The following is a 16,084-nucleotide window of genomic DNA, read 5'->3' as shown; positions in this document are numbered from 1 at the left end:
AAAGCAGACATGTAGCCGCCTGCAGCTGCAGGCCTGCAGGCAGTTTGGTTGATGGTCCTGGAGAGGACTTTGGAGGCCATAGCATCATCTTAAAACTTGTTTTCCCTTGGGGACCGGATTTGCCTTTGCAGATTAATGTTGAAGATTTGGGCTTCTGGCAAAGCTGTTTTCAGAGATGAGTATATACATAACATATAGTATAAAATAAAATGCTTTTATTTAATCTGTGGGACTTTGTAGCTGTTTGGAGCAGTTCTGTTGGCCTGGTCTCCACGGAGGACACTAGGGGTCAGCAGAGCGTGCGGGAGGGCAGGCCAACCGCTGTGCTTCTGCTGGGGGTTCCCCCCAGCATGGAGCTCTGTTACGTTGAATCTTCTCTGAGTTTGGTTGCCAAGCGTGCAGACAGCAAATTAATGAGTTCTGGTGGGATTGTATAATGACAGGAAGAAAGAGGAAACCGTAGTTTTTCGGGACTAGAACATGCTTTTGGTTCCTGACTCAGTGTGTTCCATTACAGAATTGATGAGTTGTGTCTATTCTGGGACTTCATTGAAATAATCGTTCAGCCTAAAATTTAAGAGTTATGTTTTATTTGGCGGGAGGCCTCGAGCCTGGATGACAGCCTCTCAGATCTCTGAGGGACTGCTCCCAAGAGGTAGGGGAGGAGCTTGGATAAATAGGAGCTTTACAACAAAGACCAGGTACTTGGAACAATAAAAGATTGCTTGTTATCTAAAGAAAGCCAGATATCTCAAGTTCAAGTATTTAGTGCTTTTCTATGTATGGGATGAAGCAAACATATGGGTTATTGAATTCATTCCTTTGGCAAGCACCTAGCTATCTAGGGACAGTATCCTGTCCTTTCTTATTCTGAGTCTGCTCAGAGGGCACCACTGTGAGTGGCTGAAAGGCTGGGTTTCAGGCATATCCTCGCTGGGGTGTGGCAGCAGCTGCTGAGGGCTTGGTCTCAGCATTCTTTGTTTACTGACATGGTTGTAGTATTTTCACTCACATTGTAGTATTTTCATTCACAGTGCTCCCCCTTGGTCCTAAATTCGACCTATATTTTGAGAGACATTTCATGACCAATTTTGTCCCACGGTGCTAGGATGGCTCATTCCTATTTCAGGTGAAGAATTTTCTGAGCTGCCATTCAAGGTGTTAGGTTTTTTTATCAGGGCCTGTTGATACTAAAAGTTTTCTGGATCGCCTGTCTTACTAGTCTATTATGATCCAGGAAATGTTTGCCCTTCGTTGCTCATTCCCATACCTAGAATCACACTATTACATTTATTTTATGCAGGGTTAAAAATTTTATCTATTTCTTCAGGATGTTTAGCCATCATCAATTTTGTAGGCCTAGTTACACGTTGGGAAATGTAACAGACAACAATTTAATAAAATAGAGATCATATAACTAATATAGCTAGTAACGTTTTTAAGTAACGAGTAAGAATTTAATAGTAGAAAAGTTGTATATTTGGGTTAAAATTTTGCTTGTATTTCTGATTGAGTTTGAGTGATCTTATGAGAAAGTTCATATTTATGGTCAGGCTCCGAGCAGGTATTAATTGGCCAGGTGAGTTCTCCCAGGTTGTAAGATCAACAGTGGCCTAAAGAGAACTATAAATTATTTTTAGAATAACGTTTCTGAGGGCTATCTAGTTAGAGCCTTGGAGTAGGGAAACCCACCAAGGTAACACAGAAGTACTAGACATAGGTAATTTACCATAAACTTAACAATTGGAGTAGTTCATAATCAAAGGTAGGAGAAATTGTCAAAGTAATTGGTATACAAGCCTGGTCCGTTGTCTTGGGTCAGCTGTCGAGCTCAGATGTCGTCTTCTTCTCATCCTGGCCTGGTAGCTTTTTCACCATTTTGGCATTGTTTTCAGGTGAGCAAGTGCTCTATAGGCCAGTGCACTGAAGGGGCTGTTTCTGACAGGAAATGAATCATAAATTCCGTTTCCTTCAGCTTTTGTGTGTATGGTCTAGTTAAGAGTACTTGATAAAAGGTCTTTCCATTCAGGTTGGAGACAGTTCTTTAAGTCATGCATGTTCCAGTATGTATAATCCCCTGGCTTAGGTCATGGAGCATTGGAAATTTACACAAGGATAGATTACTGAGCTTCGGAAACAAACCTAGAGTATCCTTTTCATAATTAAATTAAACTGTACAGCAATATGACATAAAAGCAAGGAATGATCTGGGAAGTGTCTTAGTAAATATAGACCTCAATTAACAAAACTAGAACTTAATATCCAGTAAAATATAGATTTTTTCTCTCTAAAATTACCCTCATTTTTCTCAAAGCCAAATCAAGATTAATTTCTTTACAAGTCAAGTCTGATTATTTGATCATATAGGCTTTTTTAAATTGGCTGTGTTGGAACTTTTAATAAGGAGTCTCAGGGTAGAATGTTAATAAGATTTGCTAAGGCCTGGAAAGCCCCGTCAACGGCTTGTCATGGATTTCTGCCTTACAGATTTAGGTAAATTCTTTTCTCTTTAAAATCCTTAAAATACCTTGAGATTCCTATATCTGTTAGGAGATGATCTTCCTCATTTGTCTGATAGAGCCACTGGGGACCTAAGAGATTTTAGTCTATTGAGGGATCAGATAGAGAGAAAAGATAACTGTTCCAAGTCTGATTACATAGGTATAATTTATCAAATTGCTGTGAATCATAGCTAGCTTAAAGAGAAGAGATTCTTTATGTCTGGGAAACAGGTTAAAAGCCAGTAGTATTTTAAACAAAATAAAAATTTATAAACATATTCACCAGTTTACTCAGTCCCATGTAACTAATTCTTTTAATCACAGTTTTCATTGGAAATTTAAAATTTCTTACCCAGTTTAGTTCACTGCTATAGTTTGAAATTTATTAGAAATCAGTAAATCTCCTTGAAGAGCAAGCATTTTGCAAAACCATCAGAAGACAACCATTAACTGTCTATAAATGACAAAAGATTTAAAATCATGGTTAAACACCGTTACACTATAATCGATAAAGAAACCTGGTCACTATACCCAGAATTATCACTGGTAACATTTCAGATATACCAGAATTTTAGGGAGTCAATATAATTTCTACAATATCTATATTAATAATATTTTCTCATACAATATAACCTTAGAAGATTTATTATTCATTTGACAATATCATGTTATTTAACACGCCAATTGAAACTTACTCTTTTAAAATCTCTCTTTGGGATGTTTCAGGGGCCATCTGTAACTTCCCAAACTTAACTGGAGATTAAAAGAACTTTAATTAGAAATTGATATCTGGGGATCTTTTTAAAAGATTTCAGAACACTTGGTCAGATAAACATATAGGTCACTGTAAAGCAGTACTTATTCATTAACGAGAAAATACGTCAAAGGTAAAGGCAGAACAGATCAGTTAAGTGGTATAAGAAGGTTTACAATCTGTTGCTGAAGGTGGATTAACATTTCAAAAAACATGTTTCCTCTTAACAGCGAGAAAACCAAATCTAGTCTTGTACCAACTTACTTCTAAGATTCATTTACTTTGCCCAAGTTGATTCTAAATTTAGCCAATTCCGACAACGTACGAAACTCTTTCCTTAGGGTACCTCTTCCACAAGCCTTCCACAGCTTTCTATTCTCATATTAGTGTGTCCCTTATTTTCTCTTCCATTCAGAAATAACCAGCTTCAGGACAAAGTCACTATTTTTCATTAACAAAATATAATTCCATTCTTATATCTTCCTTTACACATTTATCTTACTTTCCTAGGATACTGAGATCATTCCCTTAAAAATAGAGTCTATTTCAGGGTGGCACCAACCATTTATTAATATATCTAAACACCTTTAGTTTCTCTGTAAGAGTAAGTTAAATGTTAAGTAATTCATATTTCAATCTTATTTTATCTGAAAATGGCATAGCTATTAAATAAAATCCTATCATTTAACTTAATTTAGCACAACTCTAGAATTTAAAGATACCAAACATTTAGAGATTATGTTAAGCATACATTTTAAAAATATATTTTAAAAATTTACCCAAAGCTCTCATCTCATTTGCATTTAATTTACTTAAAATTTTACCACACCACATTACTGTTATTTTTTTCTTGACAAATCTTCACCAGATATAACAGAATCTTATTTGACTTTCATTAAACCTAGGTACAGTAAAGGTATTATACTTAATATTGATGACTTTAAAGATGTCTATATTAATTAGAACAAACTTAAACTAAACAATATCAAATATTATCTTAATATTGAATTTTTCCAGTTCACGTGATGCTGAAAGTCAATTTGTTCAGTTTTTATTTTAAAAATACTTAATTTGTAAGCTCTTATTTTTTACGTCAATTAAGCAGAGATCTTTGACTTTGATTTTTTTTTTTTAGCTGTATAAATATCTCACATCTGTAATGTGTACGCAGGTTTATAAACAGACAAAAGCTAGAGATCTCATAGCTTCACTTTAAAAGTTAATTATAATATAGGTATAATAATAGATCTAGTAGGCTGAATTTGCTTGCTCAAATCACTAAGGCTTACTATTTATGAAACAGATATTTAAGATTTCTTGACAAAGTCTGAAGGACCCGTCAGAGTTCTGAGTTCTAAAATGCCAAAAATTTCTTGGCCCTAAGTTTTATCTCATTGAGCTAACTAGGCTCAGTCCTAGGTCACTGTTTCTGTATTTACATTTCTGGTCTGCAAGACAAAGACACACGCTTCCAGTTCCCCAGAGAACTGCTCTGTCACCCAGAACCAATTGTATCTCCTTAATTGGCATTTTTTTTATCAATCAGGAGAGCTGTAAACAAAGAATTCAATGTTTTAAAACTTTAAGGTTTACTTTATCATGTCTTCCAAAGCTTGCATAAGGTATTTAGTGATGTCTCTTTTCCTTGAGTTATAAGTTAAACCCAGGGTAAACCTCTTATTATATTTTTTTTATTAGCCACTGTATATTAGTTTTTAGTTCTACGTTATATTGGATGGCTCATGTAACTCTATTGGTTTCCTTTACTTTGTTCAATTAATATTTTCTGAGGGACAGATATGTGCCCAGCCTTATAATACCAAGAAGGGGAAGCGTTTTTCCATTGAAACAGATCTATCCCACAACATAATTAAGCAAAGGTTTATATAAAGACCATTTAAATATACCAATTTTATAAATATTTATCTCAAATTTTTTAAATCTTATACCTTTAATTTTTATATTTATTAGGTTTAATCAATAATTTTTATTTCTAGAAGGATTGCCAGAAACTTTTTGTTGTTGTTGTTCATTGTATCTAATTTTATAGAAAAGTCTCTAGGATGCCCAAGTTTCAGCCAAAGTGCTTAGGTCCTACTCAATTTTTAATTTGATTAATTGGTCTGTTGTCCCAATCATTAATCAAGTATATCAGTCTAAATATACATATATTTTAAACTGTGGCAAATAAAATGGACTTGTTTGAACTTTAATGTTGGGGGACAGTAGGTGATCTCTTTGGCCCTTTTTTTTTTAACTTTACTAGTGTAGTATCAAAACCTTGTATCTATTCCAAAAATGTCCATTTTATTTATCTCATTCAAAATAACCATATAAAAATATTTATCCATTTGGAATAAGCCCTTATCTTTTTTTTTCTGACATTTTTACAATCCTTTTTCCAGTTATTCAACTTAATTACCAATAATTATTCTAAGTTTTTATTAACATCTATAGAACCATTTATTGGAAAGGAAAAACACAAATGTAGCTTTTCAAAACAGTTTTTTTTTTAAACTAAGTTCTTAGGTTAACAATTAGATATATTTTTCTATCTTTAAACTTGATTTTAATAGGTACCAATTAAACAGCTGTTTATCATGAGATCTCTTTCAACTTTCACAAATTTAAAAGCTTTTCCAAATTAAAGGATCCATCATAAGGCCATCAATTTATATATATATATATATAGTGATTTTAAATGAATAAGATGAAGAGGCTTTTCCACATGAGAGTGGGGGTGTTGCCTAAATAAAATTCAAAGCTTTACTCTCCAAAACCTAAAGGCCTTTGTGGTCCAGGCTGATGCAACAAAGTTTAAGATGGCAAAATATCTGAAAATTGGTACAAACAAAGAATTGCTTAGAATCCAATTTATTTACGTGGCCACCATATGTACGCAATACTTGTACCTTTTGTATGGCAGAGTCCAAGGTTTCCTTTAAAAAGAAAGTAAACATACATATACATACATAAACACACTTAAAAGACCCAGAGAAAGATAAAACGTTTACATTTCAAGGACACAGGAAGAGAAATTCAAGTTCCCCCTAAAGTGGATTTTGTTTTTATAAGTTCAGAATTCCAAAAAATGTTTCTATCAGGCCTGATTATTTACTTTCAGATTGAGATTTTCTTTTCTAATTCCCAATTAATGTTGTAAGTTTTGTATGTACATAAACCTGGCTGGGGTATTAATTGGAGGCTGGCAATCTGTCATTTCTTTTTCTTTTCTTTTCTTTTTTTTATTTTTTTTGAAAGTTCTATTCCCCATTGTAAGGTCGGGTACTCAGAATAAATTTGCTAGTAAGATTTCCCGCAGGGACAACTCTATGGCATGAAGTCTTTGTCTCTACCACTCCTGCAAGATTCTCTGTCACCCGAGAAAGCTGTTACCAGCCAGGAGGATGGTCCCATTTTTGGAGTTGAAAGGTTCCTCGTAAGAGTTTTACTTTTATCCTGAAAAATTCAATGGATGTAACCAAATTGAGGAAAACATTAGACCAGCCTCTTACCTAACCACTCAGTCCTGAACCCAGTGTTTTCAACTTGGACCCACTCAGGACGTCTCCACTGGGTGAGTATTTTCCTAATAGGTTTCCACCAGCCCACTTCTGACGTCTCTTCAATGTGGGTATTTCCCGTTACCTTTCAACGAGGTCCCACCCAGTATGTCTCCACTGGGTGGGTAATTCCCCCCAGTCTCCTTCAACTGGAGGGCCAGGTACCTGGAAACACCGCCAAATAAAACTCAGGATTATCAACCAATATATGAGATCCGAGAACCAGGAGAGACTCACCCAAATTCATCTGGACTCCCCGAGGAGGCGGATGGTCACAAAGGGCCACTGCTGGTACAAAGGCCCCAGTTACTCGGAGAGTTCAGGTGGAGAAAGTCTGCTCTGGGTCCCTTCATGGTGTCCAAAACAGTTGACTGAAATACATGTGCCACCTAAAATTTAAGAGTTATGTTTTATTTGCGGGAGGACTCGAGCCGGGATGACAGCCTCTCAGATCTCTCTGAGGGACTGCTCCCAAGAGGTTTGGGATGAGCTAGGATATATAGGAGCTTTACAACAAAGACAAGGTTGTTGGAACAATAAAAGATTGCTTGTTATCTAAAGAAAGCCAGGTATCTCAAGTTCAATAATTTAGTGCTTTTCTATATATGGGAGGAAGAAAATATTTTGGACTCACTGAATTCATTCTTTAGACAAGCACCTAGCTATCTAGGGCCAGTATCCTGTCCTTTCTTATTCTGAGTCTGCTCAGAGGGCACCATTGTGAGTTGCTGCAGCGGCTGGGCTGCAGGCCTTTCCTCGCTGGGGGGTGGCAGCAGCCGCTAATGACTTGGTTTCAGCATTCTTTGCTTACTCACATGGTTGCAGTATTTTCATTCACATTGTAGTATTTTCATTCACGGAATGATTATGGATAATCTGCAACCTTGGAAAGCAGCCGAGATGGAATTACTGCAGGTACCTTCTACTTTAATAAGCCGTGTGCAAACATAAACATGGAGGAAGCAAACGTTTGGATTTGGTGGTGTAGGGAAGGGTTTCTGCACATTACAGGAGAACGCAATGCAGAATTCCTTAAGTCCACCTTTCTTTTCTGTAGTGGTTTCTGAGAACAGTTTATGGTAATTAACCAACATTGACAAACGGTAGCACACATTGCATTTAAGAGCTGGCCGACTGCACACTTAGGTATTGGACAGGTGGAATTCATAGGCAAGTGATCAGGTGGCTGGAAGAGAGTTGGAGACAAGGCCTGGGCCCAGAATCCGGTTTAAATCGCCATTTCCTCACCATAGGGCCTTGGACTAGAATGTAACCTCTCTTAACCTGTTGGTGAATCTGTGAAATGGGCATGATATTATTCGTTTCTTCCTGGGATTGTTGTAAGTTCTGAAGAGTATTGTAGCACACATGAAGCACTTAACACACTGGCATTTATCAGTGTTCACTGTGTGCGGCCGCCCCACTTCGCGTGTGTCAGAGCCGTAAAGGCAGCATTTGTCTGTTGAGGACGCACTGGTAGCCCCTTGGCTAGGTTATGAATTTGGTGATTTCCTTTAATCCTTGTAACTCTGTGTGCCATGGGCATTTATTTTCATGGACAGATGAGGAATCTCAGGGTAAAGAAGACTGTATTTTGCCCAAAGTCAGATCATAATTTTGGGTGCAGTGGCCTCGGTTCAGCATGTGCCCCAGGGCCTTCTGCCCTCTCCGTTCAGCAATAGAGCCAGATGTGGGGTCAGCTGTTTCCCAGCCCAGAATATCTGGCAGGCCGCAAGACACACTGGCCCTGCGCTGCTTGAGCAAAAACTCCGGGGGGAGGCAGTTATAAAAGGGATAAACATAAAAACAGATGACAGCAAACTGTGATCAGCTCTGAGAAGGAAAGGAACACACCTCGCAGTGCAGAGCTGCGAGCTTTCCCATCAGTGCTGCTCTGGGGGCGTTCATATCGGCTAAACAAACTCTGCTGCTGCACCAAGGCAGGAAGGCAGGGAGCGTGTGGCCAGGTAGACAGGGCCTTGTTATCATACTCATTACCCATTAAGCTGCAGCTGTCACGGGCAATTACCTAGTAAACAGTTGTCGGCAATAATCATCACGCTCTTTTCTTGGTAGTTTTATTGGCCCCACCTTTGAGATGAGGTCATTGAAGCTGGGGAGTTTGCTGCATGCCCGTGATCACCTTGGAAATACCCCCACTGGTCTATCAACCTAGACTGGTGTGGCTGTCATGTCCCAGCCCTGTGAATGGCATCGTGTTGCTTCTCCCAAGTGGCCCAAATGACTGACATTGATATTCTTAATTCGTAGGAAATGGTATGTGACAATAGGTGAAAAAGGTAGTAAGAAATTGTTTGGAAAACTAGAACAAAATCCAATTCTTCCCCAGCTGGGGAAGCGCACCCAGTGTCACCCACCCTACTCACTGCCTGTCACCTCCTCCTTGCTGACTCCACGTTCAGAAGCCAATCTGAGCCTTTGAAGAACATTTTGCCTCATGACAATGTTGAATAGGACCTGCGAACCCTCTGTCCCTGGTTAACCCTCTCTTCAAAGCCATTTAAATTTTTTGCAGGCTCCTCAGCTCAGATGTAAGAAAAGACTCTTTAAACTTCTTGATGCAGCTCCTTAATGAAGATCTTGTGAAGGAAACCTACTCAAAACCTGGGAGGTATGCACACAGTGACTGCAAACTCAGCACTTTGTGATGTTCAGTATCAGATTCGTGGGTGACTCAGGAAAGGCTTTTATAAGGTAACAAGGGGAAAGTGAATGGACGCAGGATGTGTGAGACTGAAACATCTCGGTCCCAGCCAGCAAGGCACCTGCGTTCAGGATGGTGGGTGGGGAGTGCAGAGTTGTCACAAAGAAAGAAGTGGTGGGATGGGAGGGAGGACAGTTAGGTACTTTACTGGGGAGGGAAACAGTGGGTTGAACATTTCCTGGTTGAACAAGAGGACTGTGACATGATGTGCTTGTATTTTGGAGAGAAGGGTTTTGTGGGGACAGGCCTAGTGAGAACGCTGTCAGGCTGGGGATTCAGCACAACAGGGAAACACACAGAACTGGGCAGACCCCAGGGCCCCTGCTGGGGAAGAGGCTGCCCGCCAATTCGAGCCCTGGGGGCTGCTTCTGTCCCTTAGCTGGGGCCTCATAGCTCCCTTCACAACCCAGTCCTGTTGATACAAGAAAAAAAACGTGACGCATGAGAAGGGCTGTGTCTCAGGCTTTGGATGAGCCCCTGGGATGTGCCCCACCAGATTTTGTTCCTTGGCTTCATGCAGTAAAGAATTCAAGAGCAAGCCAGTGTTGAGTAAAAGTATATTTATTCAGAGAGATACATTGAAAGGCAAGAGAAACTTCACGAGTTGTGGGGGTTTGATGCTCAGATTAAAAGTAGGTACACACTCCACATAGTGTGGGCCTTCTCTGAAGAGGGAGAGAGAGTGGTGACCCCGAGGTGGTGTTTTGTTGCTCTTTTTTCTTGGGCTTGGTGGTGTCATATGCTAATAAGTAGAAGGATCAGCCTTAGGGCAAGGGACTTGTATTCCCAGAGAGTTGACCATTTCCCACCCTTTGACCTTTTGTGGCTAGCCTTGGGACTGCCATGGTGCCTGGGGCATGTTATTCACCATGTTACTATTACAGTGGGTGCATAATGAAGCTCAAGATCTGCTAGAAGTTAAATCTCTTCATCCTGTGCCTCAAGGCCTATTGGGGGTTGAATCCTTCACCATTATGATGTTAATTGTTTCGGCCTTCCTTGAATGGATGTGCTCTGCCCCCTTCCATCCTATCTCACTGTGATGACACAGAGAGAACAAAGGCCGGGCCCTGCCTGTGCTCCTGCATTTAACAGCGGGAAGTGAGGTGTGGGCTTATGATGACTCTGAGTGGTGAGAAGGATGTTTCAGATTTTCCCACGTGAGACATGGGGACCTGCCAGCACCCACTGCAGAACTATCTCACGGGCATCGTCGCTTGTGTTGTTTTGGAAACAACAGGCCAGCCAAGAAATAAGCACCACACAGAGGGTTGGAGTACTGAGATTTATTACCCCGGCGGGCTCAGAGGGGCTTCTGTTCTGAAGCTCTGAGCACCTCCAAGACCTGCACGTGAGGTTTTATAGGTTTAATTACAAGTATGGGGCTATTAGCCAATAAGGCTCCAACAACAAAAAGCAAGGAATCAGTACACTGAAGCTTATCAATTTGGAACAGATCACATTACTGACAATTGTTGACATCGGATTTACGAGTTAGCCCAGCAAAACTTACATCAGTAAACGGACACTTATCACACTTAGATTTGTGACTTAGCTTGTTAGCCCAGCTGGGCTTTTCCTTCACAGTGTCACTCATCTTTTCTGTTTTGTTTTTTTTTTTTTTAAGTATTTAATCCAAATTTAATATCAGGATTCTTTGGGAAAGAAATTTCTCTTTTTCTTTTCTTTGGGGCTCTTTGGGGGGGTAGGTAATTAGGTGTATTTATCTGTTAGTGGAGGCCCTGGTGTTCGAACCCAGGACCCTGTGCACGCTAAGCACACGCTGTACCGCCCTCCCCATCATCTTTTTCTTTTTGCTTTATCTGTCAAGAATCTTACACCTGAATTTCTAGTCGGCCTTTAACACTTGCCCTGACTTCATGGAATCCATTTTTATGACTTTACCTCCCCCTGGTTTCATTTAAGTATTGAATCTCCATTTTCTCTTCACTCTCAGTTTTGCCTTTTTGTTGTTATGGTTGTTAAGCTGTGTTTGAAAAAATTGTTTAATTTCTCTTTTAGCAGGAGGCTAAAAGTAAATAAATATGTAAACAAACAGCACACTTAAATGCTTTTATACATTCTAAGCTGTTTAGTAGTTACTTAAAAACTGAATTGAATTTTAAAGTGATAACATTTTTAAATTATTTTTTAATTTTTTACAAAGATATAGCTGATTTAAAATATGATATATTTCAGGTGTACAATAGATGCTCCATTTATAGTTACTGTAAAACATTGGCTGTATTCCCTGCGTTGTAAGATACATCCCTGAGCGTGTTTACATTATATGTTGCAGTTTGTATAAGAAAGTTGGGTAACGCAGAGTCTGGGATGTGGCTGTGTCTGACCCAGGTTCACGCTCACACTGCCTGTTAGAGCTCAGGTCCTCACTCCTGTATGCAGGAGAGCGAGTGGAGGTAGCTCTCATCAGCGCTGGTAACAACCTCTGAGTGGCAGTGAAAGCAGTGACTGTGTGTGGACGTGCAAAGTGTTGTTTCAAGAGCTTTACATGCATTTTTGCATTTAATAATTAAAGCCCTCCTGTGAGGAAGCGTTTTATGATTTTAATGAATAAAACTTTTTTTTGATATTGATAGACTTCAAACCTCCGGAAAATTTACAGGAATAGTACAATAAACACTCAGATACAGTTCACCTTAAAGGGCACTATTTGGCCTTTGTGTCTGGCTTATTTTAGCATAAAGTTTGAAGGTTCATCCATGTTGTAGCCTGAATCAGTACTTTATTCTTTTAGTTTGATAATATCCTTTTTCTTTTTTTTCGTTTTTGGTCTATTTAAAAACATTTTCATTGAAGTCTAGTCACTTTATAATGTGTCAGTTTCTTTTGTACAGCACAACACTTCAGTTAAAGAAGAACATACCTGTATTCATTTTCATAATCTTTTTAAACATAAGTTACTATAAGATAATAAATATATTCTCCTGTGCTATACAGTATAAACTTGCTGTTTATTCTATACATACTCTGTATCTGCAAATCTTGAACTCCCAATATATTCCTTCCCACACCCTCTCCTCTCTGGTAACCATAGTTTGGTTTCTATGTCTCTGTGTCTGTTTCTGTTCTGTAGATAAGTTTATCTTTTTGTTTCTTTGCTTTATTTTTTGTTTTTTGTTTTTTTGTTTGTTTGTTTGTTTTAGATTCCACATGTGAGGGATCTCATATGGTATTTTTCTTTCTCTTTCTGGCTTACTTCACTTAGAATGACATTCTCCAGGTCCATTCATGTTGCTGCAAATGGCATTATTTTATTATTTTTTTATGGGTGAATAGTAATCTATTGTACAAATACACTACAAACTCTTTATCCAGTCATCTGTCAGTGGACATTTAGGTTGTTTCCATGTCTTGCTATTGTAAATAGTGCTGCTCTGAAAGTTGGGGTGTAGGTGTCTTTTTGAATTACGGATCCTTCTGGATATATGCCCAGGAGTGAGATTGCTGGGTCATATGAGAGGTCAATTTTTAGTCTTTTGAGGAACCTCTATACTGTTTTCCACAATGGCTCCACCAAACTTCATTCCCACCACAGTGTAGGAGGGTTCCCAATTCCCCGCAGCCTCTCCAGAATTTACTGTCTGTGAACTTCTGAATGATGGCTATTCTGACTAGTGAGAGTTGATACTTGATTGCAGTTTTGATTTGCATTTCTCTGATAATGATATTGAGCATTTTTTCATGTGCATATTGGTCAATTGTATGTCTTCATTGGAGAAATATTTCTTTAGGACTTCTGACCATTTTTGGATTGAATTGTTTGTTTTTCTTTCTTATGAAGTGTAAAAGCTGTTTACATATTCTGGGAATTAAGCCCTTGTCAGTCTCATTTATTGCAACTATTTTCTCCCATTCCATAGATTGTCTTTTTGTTTTGCTTATTGTTTCCTTTTCTGTGCTAAAGCTTGCAAGTTTAATTAAATCCCACTTGTATATTTTTGCTTGTATTTCTATTGCTTGAGTAGACTGCTCTAGGAAAACATTGTTGAGATGTATGTCAGATGTTTTGCCTATGTTTTCTTCTAAGAGGTTCATAGTGTCTTGACTACATGTTTAAGTCTTTAAGCCATTTTGAATTCATTTTTGTGTATGCTGTGAGGGAGTAGTCTAACTTCATTCATTTACATGCAGCTGTCCAGTTTTCCCTACATCATTTGCTGAAGAGGCTGTCTTTACTCCATTGTATGTTCTCACCTCCTTTGTCAAAGATTCAATGACCAAAAATTTGTGGGCCTATTCTTGGTAATTTTGTTTACCCATTCATTGATGGATGGATATTGTTTGTAACCTTTGGCTACTCTGAATGATACTGCCATGAATATTGATGTGTAAGTTTTTGTGAGAATATATTTTCATTCTGTTGGCTGTACAGTTGGCCCGCCATATCTGTAGTTTCCACTTCATGGATCCAGATGGCTGGTTGTAAAGGGACTCGAACATCCTTGGATTATGGTATCCAGGGTGGGGGGTTCCTGAAACGAACCCCCCGAGGATACTGAGGGATGACTCTATATGTAGGAGTGGAATTGCTGAGCCATATATTTCTAACCTTTTGAGGAAACACCAGGCTTTTCCAAAGAAGCTGCACCATTGCTCCTTTCCAACGGCTGCATATTGAGGGTTCCCATTTCTCTGCCTCCTGACCGACACTTGTTATTGTCCATGTTTTGATTATAACCATCCTAGTGAGTGTAAAATCAGATATCATTTTGATTTTGATTTCGCAAGTGATGCTGAGCATCTTTTCATATGCTTATTGGCCAATTGTGTATCTATTTAAATACTTGGCATATTTAAAAATTGGGTCGATTTTCTTTGTATTGGTCAGTTGTAAGCATTTGTTTTATATCCTGGATACTAGTCTCTTATTAGATATATGCTCTGCAAAATTTTTCTCCTATTCAGCAGATTGTCGTTTCACTTTACTTTTTTTAAACATTAAAACAATTTCTTTCTAGGGGAGGTAATTAGATTTATTCATTTTATTTTTCTTGCTAAGCATGCACTCTATCATTTGAGCTACCCCCTTCCCCTTTCATTTCACTTTCTTGATGATGTCCTTTGTAACAAATGGTTTTAATTTTGATGAAGTCCATCTTATCTTTCTTGTTTTTCACTTGTGCTCTTGGTATTGTATCTAGGAAGCCATAGCCTATCCTAGGACCACAAAGATTTAAACTATGTCTTCTTTTAGAAAATTTATACATTTAGTTTTTACGTTTCTGTCTGTGATCCATTTTGAATTAATATTTTATTTGTTATATAAAATACGGGGGTCCAGATTCCAGAATCATTCTTTTGCCTTCAGATACCCAGGTGTCTCTGCACCATTTGTTGAATAGACTATTCTTTCAATGGAGTGTTGTTGGCACATTTCTGGAAAAATGACTGTAAATGTAAGTTTCCCCCCTGGATTTTTTATTGTGTCTCATAGATTTTTGCATTCAAACTTATGCCAGTACCATAATGACTTTAGTACTATAGATTTGTAGTAACCTTTGAGTGAGTCCTCCAAATTTGCTCTTCTTTTTCAAGATTGTTTTGGCTGTCCTGGGCCCCTTGCACTTCCATATGAATTTTGGCATCAGTTTTTCAATTTTTGCAAAGAAGTCAGCTGGAATTTTGATAGGGACTCCATTTAATTTGTAGATCACTTTCGGGAGTCTTAACATTTTTAACAATATTGTCTACCATTCCATGAACATGGGATGCCTTCCATATATGTAGATCTTTTAATTATTTTTTTGGTGATACTTCAAAATGTTCAATGTGAAAATCTTGTAAAATTTTCTTAAATGTATCTCTCATTTCATTTTTTATGCTGTTGTAATTGGAAAGGCTGAGCTTCCTAAGGGTGGGACTATATATCAATTTATTTATTTCTAGGATTCCTACACAGCAAATACCCTAGATTTATATTTGCTACATAAATCTATCCACAATTCTTCCCACCCCCGTGTCATAAGAAACCAAGACCCAGGTTAAGCTACCTGAACTCCTATGTGGAAGTGAGAAGTGAGACCCTTGGGTGGGGCTTTGTGCAGATTATAATGAAAGCTTATTCATTATGGCTTCATCTTAATTTCTTTTAAACAATCCTCTCAGTGTATATAGTCAGATACATTAAGAACATGACCTTTTGATGTGCAGAGGAGCTAAGACAATAATTTTCAAATAATTTCTAGTGAGAGTGTTGTACTTGAAACCTAATTTGAATCAATCTTTGAAGATTTATGTTTCAGGAGCTTTGACTATATAATACCTGTCTTTATTCAATAACTACAACTAAATGCTCAAACAACATGTAAGAGTTTGAGCAAACTGCCCCTGCCCCGTAGAGCTGGTTGGCTCCAGCTGTAACTGGAGTCAAGGCTTACCTATCCCAGTACGCTTGGGCGGATCTGCTCAAAGGGGTTCGTCCAATAGTTTGTCAGTAGTCTTTTGGACAAAGCCATAAAACATTGATTTAAGGTTGCTGGAATGGAATCTATTTTATTAATATTAAGTAAGCACATAT

At 38.3% G+C, this 16,084-nt stretch overlaps 1 protein-coding gene across 1 annotated transcript in view; it reads left to right on the top strand.

Moving 5' to 3' along the window:
* The window catches only part of LOC141578038 (uncharacterized), a 119,191-nt gene that overhangs the window by 94,782 nt on the left and 8,325 nt on the right, over positions 1–16,084 (top strand). Inside the window, exon 13 of the mRNA XM_074366596.1 lies at positions 9,355–9,450. The gene's annotated coding sequence lies outside the window, so the exon portion shown is untranslated. The remainder of the gene's footprint in view (positions 1–9,354; positions 9,451–16,084) is intronic.

Source organism: Camelus bactrianus, chromosome 6 (assembly GCF_048773025.1).
Source record: "Camelus bactrianus isolate YW-2024 breed Bactrian camel chromosome 6, ASM4877302v1, whole genome shotgun sequence".
NCBI classification, from domain to species: Eukaryota; Metazoa; Chordata; class Mammalia; order Artiodactyla; family Camelidae; genus Camelus; species Camelus bactrianus.
Note: the sequence above shows the minus strand (reverse complement) of the source record. Positions and strands in the feature narration are given on the sequence as shown.